Source organism: Lynx rufus, unplaced genomic scaffold (assembly GCF_022079265.1).
Source record: "Lynx rufus isolate CCGP_SWC_20201006 ecotype Redwood Valley unplaced genomic scaffold, mLynRuf1.p SCAF_12, whole genome shotgun sequence".
Lineage (NCBI taxonomy): Eukaryota > Metazoa > Chordata > Mammalia > Carnivora > Felidae > Lynx > Lynx rufus.
In genome coordinates, this window is record NW_025814826.1 from 67,704,805 (window position 1) to 67,717,089 (window position 12,285).

The following is a 12,285-nucleotide window of genomic DNA, read 5'->3' on the forward strand; positions in this document are numbered from 1 at the left end:
GTCTGGTCTCCAGCACACCAATGAGACGGCCACCCTGATGGACACACACACAGGTGAGGGGTGGACAGGCAGGTGGGGCTGGGGGGGAGGGGACAGCTTAGGAATCGGGGCCCCCAGAGGCCACCTGCCCAGCGGCTAGGGATGTAGCTGGGATGGGGCAGCACCACCCCATCCCCTCTGCCCGGCCCGGTTCCCACCCCGCTGCCTGCTATCCTCGCCACTGCCTGCTGTAACCCAGCTCTGCACCCCCCTCTCTTTGTCTGCCCCCCCCCCCGCCTGGAGACTTCTGAGAATGAGACTCTTAATTCTGGCCCTGTTTCTCAGCACCCCGGCTAGGCTAGCTTGGGCCCAGACCAGGTAGCCGGAAGAGTATGACGAGTGAGAATCTGGCTAGCCTCCCGCCCACTGCCCTCTCGGGCTCCGGGCTCCCTCTGTCCTGAAGACTTAAGGCCATGCTTGAGGGCTGTCGAAGCTGAGGACTCCTATCCAGTTTACCGCTGTTGCTGCGGTGTGGGACAAGTGGCGCTCGGGACAGCACCGTCTCCCCTCCGTGCAGACACACGCGCTGCCTCGGGCTCTGCCACCACATACGCTGTCTGCTGCATCGGGGGGCGGGGCCTGGGTGGAGTGTGGCCACGGCCGCCAGAGCATTCTGCAGAACCCCACACACCTGCCTCTATTCTCCCTTGAGATCAAAGAACCCCAGTGTCCACGAACAAACACTCACCCCTTCTTTGGGCCCTGCCTTGATGCTGCCCTTCCAAGTCCCGGACGTCCAGGCTGGGCCTCTCCCTCCCCCACCCGACCTTAACCCTGGCCAGATCCGGTCCACACAGGGCTCTTCACAGTCCCTCGCTTTGGGATGAAATGATTTTAGCAAATGCCAACGCACACAGAGTGGCGGAAGAGAAACGGGTTACAGCAGGACACACATTTTCAGGGAATAAAGAGCACCCTGTGTTGGTTGCTGGCCCTGAGCGCAGGCCGTGAGATCTCTGGCCTGCGAGTGGGATATGGGCGAGCGTGAGGCCAGCGCTGCGTGGATGGGCCTCGTGCATGTCAAGCTGGGGACAGTTCTCCAGTTACAACCATTCGGGAAGACTTCCTTCCGGCAGGGTCTGTCAGCTCTGGCATGCAGACATTCTGGGACAGAAGACGCCTTCTGTAGGGGTGTTCGTGCGTTCTAGGATACGCCCCAGCACCCCCGGCCTCTCCCCACAGGATGCCAGGATGACCCCCTCCCGGTTTTGACAGAGATGTTTTCTGACAAAGCCAGATGTGCCCCGGGGGAAAGCCGCCCCCGGCGAGAACAAGTGCTCTGTGTTCAGGGGTCCTCGGGGACCCCTGGGAGGTTGTCACTGGGAGGGCCCCCTGCACAGGGCTGCCCCAGGAGGCAAGCAGGTCACAGGACCGGAGGCCTGACCAAGTGGAACCGGAAAGGGTATTCATGCTCCCTCCCTCCAATTCTAATTCTGAATGACCCTTGCCTCATAACCAGTGCCTATGAGACCCTTTCTTGAATTTCTAAGTCTGCCAAACCACAGGTCAGTCGGGGCCTTCCCAGGGGCCTCCTGTTTCTTAGCCGTGTGCTTGGGCCTGGCCCCACTGCCCTTGCTCAGTTGGACAGCTCCCTTCTTAGGGAACCGATGGGGAATGGCTGTGGGTGCCCATGGGCCCTAACCTGCCTTGCCCCTGCCCCAGCTACGCAGGGGGCTTTATCACCTGTGCCCAGCTCTGGGGGCAGAGCGGAGACGGGACGTGCCCCAGTCCGGCAATACAGGCACAGCCTTCTTCGGAAAGCTGGTCTGCAGGCTGATGGGCTTGCCCTGGGGGCTGCCCTCCCCTGGGCCACCTGCAGGGAAGCATCCTTGTCCCCCTTGCCAGGTACCCCCTCCAGGCCCTGCGAAGGTGGCAAGAACCTCCCCGCATTGTGACCTCCCAGTGTCCTGCGACCACGTCCCTAAAGGCATTTGTCTAAGTGGGGGGCGTGGTCTGTGCCCGGGAGCCAGCAGGGCCTAGAGCTGGCAGCAGCCTCCCGCTGGGCAGCCGGGCCCGAGGGGGAGCGGGAGCGGGTTTCCTCAGCCCAGCGGCTCTGTCCCCCGTCGCTGTTGCTTACTCTTGGCACTGACTTCTGAGTAAGCCTTCTGTTGCTTGTGCGGGCCAGAGGCCCTGTGGGTTGTGGGGAGTCTGGGGTTGTAGAAGTGAGCTGGGACCGGGACGTGGGCCACCAGGCGCTCTTAGCCCGCTGCTCCCGGTATCTCTACTTTGGTGATCTTCTATTTGCTGCCGGTTTAGTCTGCCTCCCGGGCCATACGGCAGAGCCCAGGCGTCTGTCCCCTGCCCTCCTGAGACTGTGGGTAGAGGCTCAGGCCACCCTGGAGTCACAGCGGAGGGTCCCGATCCGCCCTCTCGTGGCCTTGCCCACTCCTAGGAGCACGGCTGTTAAGGAGGGGGGAGAGCTGGCAGGAACCGCGCCGGCAGCGCGCAGGTGTCTGCTCTGCGCTGTGACCGCGCCCCTCGCGTGCATGTGCGCTGTCCTAGAGCTTCCTTGGGCCTCAAGTCACACGTCTCTGACCCTCTTTTCCAGCGTCCCTGGCGCCGGCGGCCGGCGGCCGTGCCGCTTCAGTGGCGGAGCGGGGGGCTCCGAGCACAGTGCCAGCGCCGAAGCAGGAGGCTTCCGAAGAAGGGGGGTGCCGCGGGGAGAGCGGCCCGGGGCCGGCCCGGGGGCCTGCGCGGGCGCCGCGGCTTCCGGACGGTCGTGGGGACGAGGAGGCCGGAGGCTCCCCCGGGCCGCCAGCCGTCTCCGGGAAACCCGGAGGGGGGGCCGGCCGGGACAGCAGCGGGGTCGCCGCCCCCGACGCAGGCTCCGCGGCGGGGGGGGCGAGGCCCCCGGAAAGGGCGGCCTTACCAGTGCGGCGCGTGCGACCGCAGCTTCCAGTGCCACTCGGACGCGGCGAAGCACCGGAGCATTCACTCCGGGGCGAAGCCGTTCGCCTGCAGCGACTGCGGGAAGGCCTTCATCCACAGCTCGCACGTGGTCCGCCACCAGCGCACGCACCACGGCGAGCGGCCCTACGTGTGCGAGGAGTGCGGCCGCGCCTTCGGCCAGAGCTTCAACCTGGTGCGCCACCGGCGCACGCACACGGGGGAGAAGCCGTTCGGCTGCGCCGAGTGCGGCAAGGCCTTCGGCCAGAGGTCGGACGCCGCCAAGCACCGGAGGACGCACACGGGCGAGCGGCCGTACGCCTGCGGCGAGTGCGGGAAGGCCTTCGTCCACAGCTCCAACGTGGCCCGCCACCGGCGCACGCACCGCGGGGACAGCCCCTACGTGTGCAGGGAGTGCGGCCAGGCCTTCGGCCAGAGCTCCAACCTGCTGCAGCACCGGCGCGTGCACACGGGCGAGAGGCCCTTCCGCTGCCCCGAGTGCGGCCGCGCCTTCAGCCGCAGCTCCTTCCTCAGCGAGCACCGGCGCATCCACACCGGCGAGAAGCCGTACGCCTGCGGCGAGTGCGGCCGCGCCTTCAGGGCCCTGTCCGGCTTCTTCCGGCACCGGCGGGTGCACAGCGGCGAGAAGCCCTTCCGCTGCGGCGAGTGCGGCCGCGCCTTCCGCCTGAGCTCGCACCTGATCCAGCACCGGCGCGTGCACGGCGCCGAGTGAGCCCCGCCCCGCCGCGGCCCGGGGAGGGGGAGGGGGGAGGGGGGGAGGGCGCAGCGCCGGGAGACCGCGGGCCGGGGAGGCGGGGGGCGGCCTCCGGGCTTTCCGTGCTGTGCCCGCGGCCGCCCTGGCCCGCGCTCGGAAGAGGAAGGGAGCCTTAGGGGAGGCTGGTCTTCCCGGACGGGACGCAGGCCTCCCCGAAGACGGGGCTCTGATGGGGACGGGGCGGGGGGTCCACCGGAACTAATCCCGCGTCCACACGCCTCTTGCCCAGGTGTGATTCGCGTACGGTGCAACGCACGGATCTCGCGTGCGGGTTTTCGGAGACTGGACAAACCATCTGATCTGACCTTTAGAACCATCATTCTGTCCAGATTCTAGACTATTTCCGTCGCCCCCTTCAGCCGTCAGCGTCAGAGGCGAGCAGCGACCTCGTTTCTGTCACTATAGTTCTGCTCGGTCTAGAACTTGATGTAAATAGAATGACTTAATACCTACTTTTCTGTCTTCCTTCTTTCCCTCTACTCCAGGTTTTTCAGATCCGTCTATCAGTGTTTTGGTTTGTTTTTGTTCTTGTTTAGTTCTTTTAAAAGGCAGGAGTCACTGTCGACTTTGTATCAAAGCTGTGTTTATGTCTGTGTGTCTCCACCCAAGTACAGCCCTTGGTACAGAAAATGCCAAAGCAGAACAGACTCCACGGAAGAGGGAAACGTGTAGGGGAGTGTGTGAAAGATGGCACACGGAGGAGAGCGCAGGCTGGCGGGAGGCGGCGAGAACACAACTCTGCTTTCGGTGAGCGCAGCTTGGAGAGCTCTCTCTGCTCAGCCTCGGAAACACAGTGCAAGAAAAGGGAGTTTAAGATACCGGTACTTTGAACAAGTGTTTCCCCAGCACACACCTGTCCAGGCTTTGTGCCACTGTGCTGGGAGAGACAGATTCGTGTGACATCTGCACGCAGGGACTTCGCAGGTTAGAGAGGTTACAGACCAGGGTAACAAGCCATGCGGTGCCCAACAAAAAGTCCAGGAACAGAAGTTCCTCCAGGGGACGAAGCACAGGACAGAGGTGCACACCCATGACAGGACAAGGTGAAGACGCCGGGAAGGGCTCCCAGGAGAGGTGACGCCTGAGCTGGTTCTTCAGGAGTTTTAATCAACAAATGGGCTAAATGTGTTCAAAGCAGGTCAGGGTGCACTAGGGGGTGTGAAGGGGTATGAGAAATGTGCTCACCCACAGGACCTCGCAGTCTGCAGTCAGAAAAGGCAGGAAGTAAAATTTAAGTGAATTCACTGTTCTTGACTTAACCTTTCATATCACACTGTGACAGCGTCGTGGATATATGTGTCACCTGCCAGGTAAGAATGGTGAGATGTCTTTGTCGCATGTCCTAGAACTCTGCCGTAATAAATTGAGTGAGGTCCTGTTGTTGAAAGTTTATCGTGGAAGATAAATCTGAGCAGTCACCTGGCCATGAGTCCTGGGGTCCAGCTTCATGATCCAAATCTCTCCTGGTCAGGCTGTGGTTTGGTGCCACCTCATGGGTAATTGTCTGCTCTACTTTAACTACTGATGGTGAATCATTTGGGGTCCTGTTACTGGCTGGGACCTCAAAAATCGCACAAGTCTAGGGCTCTTGAGGGCACCTATTGAATTCTTTGAGAGAGAGTGTGTGCATGTGCCAGTTGGGGAGGGGCAGAGAGAGGGGGAAAGAGAGAGAATCCCAAGCATGCTCTGTGCTGTCAGTGCAGAGCCCGATAGGGGGCTCAGTCTCATGAACTGTGGGATCGTGACCTGAGCTGAAATTGAGTTGGTCACTTAGCCAACTGAGCCACCCAGGCGCCCCTCCACCTATTTCTTTTAAGATGTGAGTTTTAGGGGCACCTGGGTGGCTCAGTCGGTTGAGCATCTGACTTTGGCTCCGGTCATGATCTCCTGGTTTGTGAGTTTGAGCCCCACGTTGGGCTCTGTGCTGACAGCTCAGAGCCTGGGGCCTGCTTCAGATTCTGTGTCTCCCTCTTTCTCTGCCCCTCCCGCACTCATGCTCTGTCTGTTTCTGTCTCTCTCTCTCTCTCAGTAATATAATAAATGTTAAAAAATTAAAAAAAAAAAAGATGTGAGCTTTGGCCCAGGGGTGTGCAGCCTGTAGGGGCAGAATTGCCCTCAGAGTGTATTCAGTGGCACCACAGCTATTGAGCTGCTGGCTCTTGGGCCAGTGAGGTGGGAAACCGAGCGTGGGACTCCCATGCTGAGCCAAGATCCTCAGATAGGCTGAAGGGTCCCAGGTTCATGGTGCCTCTCAGATACCAGTGGAGGAAAGCTTCCCCTACTTAGATCTGTAGTGTTCCTGTTTATAAAGTCAGGCGGTGAGCTTACAGAGATCACCAGGCACACAGAAAGCTCTCACTGAATGAGGGTCAGAGAAAACAGCAAACGGTGCACATCAACCTCAGAACTCAGATAATGAAATTACCAGATAATGCAGGCAAGGGAGTAGTTCTGTATGAAGTGTGTACAGGAATGAGAAAGCAATAAAAGGCTATCAGGTATGAGCAGGCACAGTTTTTAAAAGACAACTTTTAGAAATTAAAAGTATAATTGTTGATAGAATTCACTAGGTAGGTTAAATATCAGATTAGACACTGCTGAAGAAAGCATTAGTGTAGTGGAAGATACATCCAAGGAAATCCAGAATACCACACACACAAGGAGATGGAAAATATAAAGGAAATGTTAAAGGATTTGTAAAGCAGAATAAGAAGGTCTGGCATGGACCTGACAGGAGCCCCAGGAGGAGAGAGTGAAGGAGAGGACACCCAGTGAGGGCCTGCAGTGACAAGCCTCACGATTAGGCAAATTCCAACTGCATCAGCGGCTGGCTGCCACAGCCCACCCGGTCCCTCTGCTCCAGCCAAGCTCAAGCTCTCATATTGTACAAGGTTAAGGATGGAGGTGAAGGTAGGTCAGGCAGGGAGACGTCATCCAACCCCACCAGGGGAAGATGAGTGTTTGCACTCCCAATTTTAACCAGTCCAGTCTCCCCATAATTGGGCCAACAAAAATAATCAACAATAGGAAAAGGACATTGAAATCATTACCAACAGCCTAGAAGTTCCAGACACCCTCAAGACCCAAAACCATCACCTTCGATAGTTAAGTCATAAAAGGCAACTGCAAACAAGTAGTGCCAATCCACAGCTGAGAGCCTGGAGGGGGCTGGCATGTATGCAGGCTCGCTCCATTCTTCACGAGGACGAGATGCTGCGCTTCACAGGACTGAACTGTTTTGGAACCCCATTTACAGTATTCCTACGAGCTTTTCTTTATTTAATGAAAAACATAAATTCCCAGGTCTGGGAAGCATGATGTAGAGGAGGCAGCATAAATAAAGAGAAATCCACACCTAAACACAACACAGTGAAAGCACAGACCAGCAAGAAGAGATCTTTATGTCCGAGAGACTCAATCACCCACAAAGCAGCCATGGTCACACCATCGGTCGAGTTCTCAAAGCAACAGAGGCAGCAGTCGGTTGGTGCCTTCGACGTGCTGGGAGGAGACCCCTAGAACTGCATGCCCGGCAAAATTATTGTTCATAAAGAAGGTGAACATGGACATTTACAGACACATAAAATATAAGACAGTTTATCACCGGAGCTTTGACTGAAACAGCCTCTCCAGTTTACCCTGCAAAACGAAGGCAAATGATAGAATAATGGTCTTCGACACGAGGTGGAGCGGTGAGCAAACAAAATGACTGATATGAACTAGGTCCAAGCACCACATGTATCGAAGAGGGACGTCGACTGAAACACTAAACAACAAAGCACGTCTGCTAGAAGGGGGTGTAAATGCTCTGAGATCCTCCTACAGTTGGGAAGGGGTGTAAGACTCTAATACTTGATAAATATGTGTAATATAGGGGTTCCTGGGGGCTCAGTTAAGTGTCCAACTCTTGGTTTCGGCTCAGGCCACGATCTCACGGTTCATGAGTTCGAGCCCTGCGTCAGGCTCCGTGCTGACAGTGCAGAGCCTGCTTGGGATTCTCTCCCCCTCTCTCTGACTCTTCCCCATTTGTGCTATCTCTGTTTCTCTCAAAATAAATAAACTTTAAAAATAAATAAATAGAAGCACGTGGGTGGTTCAGTCGCTCGGGTGTCTGACTTCAGCTCAGGTCATGATCTCAGGGTTCGTGAGTTCGAGCCCTGCATGGGATGAGCCCCACTTCTCTCTCCCTGTCTCCACTACAGCACAGCCACCCCTCCAGGGGTGCAGAGGGGCCTACTGGGGCCAGCCTCCCCAGACACAGCCCAAGTATCCACCATGCGGGCCTCATGGGCGACCCGGCCGTGCTGACACCTGGCGAGCGGGCTGAGCGCCTCGTGGGTGGGTGGACACAGGCAGCCTGATGCTCAGGGTCACCACACCACACGGGGCTCCCTGTCCCCCTTCTGGCCTTACCCTGTTCCACAGTTCTCGGGGAAGGAAGACAGGTGACAGGGGACTTGGTGTCACAGGCATGCTAGTCAGAGAGGTGCCCATCCTACGAAGGGCCTGTGCTGACCGTGGGGGCCCAGGAACCCAGACGACGCTGACCCAGGCCGCCTGCTTTCCCTCCTTGTCTGTGGCCTGCACGCTCAGTCTCGTGAGCCGCTCCCCCAGCTTCTGTGGGAATCTGGTGAAAGAAGGGCCACACTTCCCAAACTGGCCCCTGGCCCGCCCACCGGCCAGGTAAGGCGTCGGCCCACGCGCCTCCCTCGCTGCCGCCCTCCCAGAGTGGAGGGTGAAGCCCCGGGGCCGCAGGGCCACTGCCTGCGCCACCAAAGAGCCCTCCACAGGATGGAGGGAGAGTCATTCCAGACTTGACTTCACAGAAAGGGACAGTGCAGGCATCTGAAACACGATGGGCAAAGGGGCAAACAGAAAAGCCTTTCTACGCTTGAGAAGATGCTCAGCCCCCTTCCACCTTGTGTGTGTGTGTGTGTGTGTGTGTGTGTGTGTGTGTGTGTGATTTTTGAGAGAGAGAGAGCCTGAGCGGGGGAGGTGCAGAGAGACAGAGACAGAGACAGAGACAGAGAATCTGAAGCAGGCTCTGCACTGACAGCAGCCAGCCCGATGTGGGGATGAACACATGAACCCCGAAATCGTGACCTGAGCTCAACCGACTGAGCCGCCCAGGCACCCCCCACCCTGTTCCACCTTTTATAAGAAAATCAAACGTGTGGCAACTAAGGCCCCCTTACCCTGCTCCACACTCCTTGAGAGATGCTGGGTACACGCGGCCCTGGGATGGCACAGGGCAGACGACAGCGGTGCACACGGGCTTCATCCCCAGTCCTCCTTCCAGGAACTCACATTCAAGTGTGCCTGGACGTGGGTACGAGTGGATGTGTTGCCGGAGCGGTGTGAAGAGACACTGCGGCACAGCAGCTTGGAAAGTGGGCATCTGTCCCCAGGCAGTTGAGGAGTGTGGGCTCCGTGTCCAGGGGCTGCTCTGGACGACTGCCAGGACAGCTCAGGTGAAAATGCCAAGGTGCCCGAGGGCAGAGGGAGGACAGAAGGCATTGGGGGGAGAACAGAGGGAGGAGGGGGAGCCCAGAAGCCTCCAGCAGCTGCCTCTGGGGATCCGGAGGTCAGGAGCGCATGCAGCCTTATTCAGATGAATGTCCTGTGGTCTAATCACTTGGCATTCCTTACACACATCCCACTATGAGAAACTCCCCTCTGCCTGTGAGGACACTCGTCACAGTGAGAAAGCTTCTAGAACCACAGCCACGGCAACGGAGCATAAAGGGAACACTTCGGTACAGAAACAGGAAGGGTGAGAAGGGCAAGCCAGGAGCAAGTATGCCGACAAGTCGGATAGTCCAGGAGAGAGGGACTAGCTGAACAGATGCGAACCACCAAAACTGATGCAGGAAGAAACGGAAAATCCAAAAGGCCTATCACAAGTAAGGAGGATGAATCGGCAATTTCCAAACTTCCCACAAAGAAAGGCCCAGGCCCAGATGACTTCACTGGCGAATTCTACAAAACACGTTAAAGAAGAAGCAACACCAGGACCCCTGGGGGCTCAGTCGGGTAGGCGTCCGACTTCGACTCAGGTCATGATCTCGCGGTTCGTGGGTTCAAGCCCCACATCGGGCTCTGTGCTGACAGCTCAGAGCCTGGAGCCTGCTTCCTATTCTGTGTCTTCCCCTCTCTCTGCCCCTCTCCTACTTGTGTGCATGCTCGCGCTCTCTCTCTCTCTCTCTCTCTCTCAAAAATAAACATTTAAAAAAATTTTTTAAGAATGAACACTAATGCTTCACAAATTTTCACGAAACAGAAAAGGAGAGAACACTTCCCAAGTCAGAGACCAGCATTACCCTGATACTAAAACCAGAGACATCACAAGAAAACCGTGGGCCAGTATCCACTGTAAATAAGAAGCAAAAATTCTCCACACAACACTAGTAAGCCAAATCCGACAACATATAAGAAAGGCTACACCACGACCCAATAGGACTCGTCCCAAGGACGCGAGAACGGCTTAGCCCCGGACAGGCGGTGAACGGAACGCACCCTACCAACGGGAAAAGGAAATACGCGGCACCTCAGGAGACGCACAAAAAACATCTGCCCAAATCCAGCCCCCTTCCACGAAATCCTAAATCTGGGCAAACCAGGAACAGAAAGGGACGTCCTCCACTCGGTAAACGTCATCTGCGAGAGCCGGCGCTGGCCGCGGCCTCCGAACGGGACTCGGCCGCCTGGGTGGACACCGAGCAGGAGGCCCAGCCAGAGCGCTCAGACGAGAGAAACGAATAAAGGCACCAGACTGGAAAGGAAGAAGTCACCGTCTGCAGGTGACGTGCTTCTAAGTCCCGAGGGACCCGCCAGAACAGCACTGGCGCCAACAAGGGAGAGAAGCAGCGCTGCCAGCCGCCGGACCCGCGAGGCGGGCAGGGGGGCAGCACGGCCGGCCTGACCGCCCCGGAGAGGCCGTGCCCCCAGGGCCGCGCCGCGCCGCCCCGGCTGGTAAGAGGGCTCCCGGGCCCGGCGTGTCCACACGCACGCACTTGACGCCGAACACCCCGCTTTCCTCCCGGGCGTCCGAAGTTTGGCGCGTGCCAGGCGGAGGGCGCCTGTGTGCCCGGCCCTGTGAACGCTCCGGGGGGCCGAGCGTCTAGCGAGCGTCCTGGTGGACGGTGTCCCACGCGTGTCGTTGCAGATCACGTCCCGTGCGACTCCGCAAGCTGGCGCATCTCTTCCCGTTGCTGAGCTTGCTTTGTATCGTTTCGCTGCACGAAGTCACGGCTGTGACTCTGTGCCGAGTCCTGGGCTCCTACAGAATCACCACAGTGAGAAGTGCTCCTGGGGACCCTTGACAGGGTGGCTGTAAAAGTGGGATTCCCTAGCGCTCAGACTCACCGACTCGTGCGGAGAGCCTTATTTTGCAAAGGAAGGATGAAGGGGTGAGGCGTGACATACCTCTGGTGCCCGGGTGGCCGTGAAATCGTCCGTGGCGTGAAACACCGGCTGAGCTGCTGTCTGTGGTGAGGGTACAAGTTACCTGTGGGACCCGGAAATGACAGATCCAGTCCCAGGAGAGCGGACTTGGGTCCCCTGGCTACCGGGAGGGGGACAGTGCCACGCAGGTGATGCTTGGGCTCCTCTTCTCCAGGTGGGTGGGAGGAAGCGTCCCGAATTCCCACGAGTGGGCTTTGGATGGGCCGAAAATGTTCAAAGTGTGCATTGCCCTTCTCTCCGAGTGGGAGAAGGAATGTTAGATCAGGTCCCTGGCCTGGAACAAAGTTTTAGATAAGACTGCTGCTGCGTCCCCCCCCCCCCCCAACCTCCTATTCCAGCTGGGATCTTCCCAGAAGCTCTAAGGTTAGCCCTGGAAAGACCGTAACTGTTAGGGGTGTGAGGAAATTTTCAGTAAGAAAAAAATGGAATTTTGGGGCATCTGGGTGGCTCATTCAGTTAAGTGCCAACTTCGGCTCACGTCATGATCGTGCCATTCCCGAGTTCGAGCCCCGCGTTGGGCTCTGTGCTGACGGCTCAGAGCCTGGAGCCTGCTTCGGATTCTGTGTCTCCCTCTCTCTCTGCCCCTCCCCTGCTCACGCTCTCTCCCTCTCTCTCTCAAAAATAAACAAACATTAAAAAAAAAGAAAAAAAATGGAATTTTTGTAATGACTTTATTTTGTGGCTACTGCATCCACCTGTGTAGTAAAATATTGACACAAAACGTTAAATGTTGGTAACTTCATAAATGCTAAAGGGATCGTCCCACTCAGAAAAAGTGCCAAGAAAAAGCATCAGTGGAACCCCACATCCTTGTGTCGTGCAGCCAGTGGGAGGGTCAGAATCTAAGCTCCGAGTATTGGAAACTCGAGTCTCCCTAAATGATGGCTTTCTACCATCGTTTCCCCTACTGGAGCCTCTGGGGACACAGGTGCGCCCTGCGAACGGAGACACACTTGAGTCTGACAAGCTGGTGGGGCGGCCGATGAGCCCTTGGCGGTGACTCTCTGGCCTGAGGCGTGTCTCTGTGAGCAGGCGGGTTCTGACCTCTGGACAGACGCTAATGAGGGCCGGGGAAAGCCTTGCGCTTGGACTCACAGGGTCTCTGCTGTGCGGCCGCGGAA